The following is a 1510-nucleotide window of genomic DNA, read 5'->3' as shown; positions in this document are numbered from 1 at the left end:
CAAAATGATTCGATGCACTTGCTTTACGATTTCCGCATTCGTAGCCTTTTTTGGCCTTCCAGAGCGAGGTGCGTCTTCGGTGCTTGGACCCCCCATTTTAAATTCACTAAACCACCAATAAACTGTTGTTCTCGAAGGAGCAGATGTGGGATAACATTTCTGCAACCATTGCAATGATTGTTCAGAAGTTTTTCCCATCAAAAAACAATGTTTGATCAAGATGCGATATTCCTGTTTTTCCATTTTTTTTTACGAAGGCGAAAGTAGCGTCACTCAAACGACTGTAGCTTGTAAACGAATGGACGAAATGTCATGAAACTTCATACATAAACTAGTGACAGATGAGCCTCTCGAAATGAGTCATGTTCATTTTCTAGTGGCGCCACCTATTGAAAAATCCCGGGACTTTTCAGCCCATGTAGTATATCTGTCAACTTTAATTAATAATAACAATTAATAACTCGGTTCGCGGGACAAAGCGACAAATTTGTCATGTAGTGCAAAAATTTCATGTAGTGCAAAAATGCATCGAATGAGTCTATTTTTTTTTCTCGAGGAGGTGAGTTGTAAGTGCACACATTCGCAGAAGATAGTCATAAAATATTACCTAACTTTTTAGGTATGTATTTATAGGTTACATAATAAAGGTAGCCCTGTGTGTGGTACAATTAAAATAACAACGTTTGTTAACTTTTCTTAACTACAGGAAACTTTGTACAGGTACACGATTGATTATGCCTCCGTTTGCGAATCTCGACGAAGATATGATCTCGATAGATAATTGTGAGAAAGAAACCTTACTCATAGAATTTATTGATGCCACTAATGAATGATTACACAGAGATTACTATTTTGAGCGAAACAGCTGCATTATTGAAAAATATTGTAATTATGCAATTGATTGTGGAATACATTGATACGTTAGATCAGAATGATAATAGCGTCAAACATATGAAGCGTTGGTTTAAAGGTATGTTTCATGATGCATATCGCGATGAAAAATTTCTTGTCGAGGTTGTGGTAAAGTAATATCTTTTTAACGAATTTTCATCATGGAATTTACGTAAGAATGTTTGGAACAAAATTTGAAACTTGGTCAAATTCACGTATGGTTTACATCTCTCTTTAACTGCAACGAACAATTTCGCAAGTCTGTCAGGAGCTGCATTCTGAAGTATTATAAGTAATATTATTATCTAATTATTATTATGTATGAGACCTTTTTTACAAAATCCATTTTCAGGTATTATTAAATGCGACTCGTCGACTTTACCTCAACTGACTAAACTACTAAAAACTTTATTTTTGAAAGCTGGATCAGTTTGGTATAGCAACCGTATTAGTTTGAATCATACTTTAAGACTGATATTATTGAAGCATCTTCTCGTTTGCCTAAGAATTATTGGTGACATTATGTTGAACAGCAATTTAACCCTTCCACCACACACGGGGTCCCAGGGACCCCAGTCCCGGTTTGCGCTTCGATTTGACCACCTTAATATTTGAAACG

The sequence above is a fragment of the Trachymyrmex cornetzi genome, unplaced genomic scaffold (genome assembly GCF_001594075.2).
Source record: "Trachymyrmex cornetzi isolate Tcor2-1 unplaced genomic scaffold, Tcor1.1 scaffold808, whole genome shotgun sequence".
NCBI lineage: Eukaryota > Metazoa > Arthropoda > Insecta > Hymenoptera > Formicidae > Trachymyrmex > Trachymyrmex cornetzi.
The sequence above is the reverse complement of the archived record's forward strand: the minus strand, read 5'-3'. Positions refer to the sequence as shown.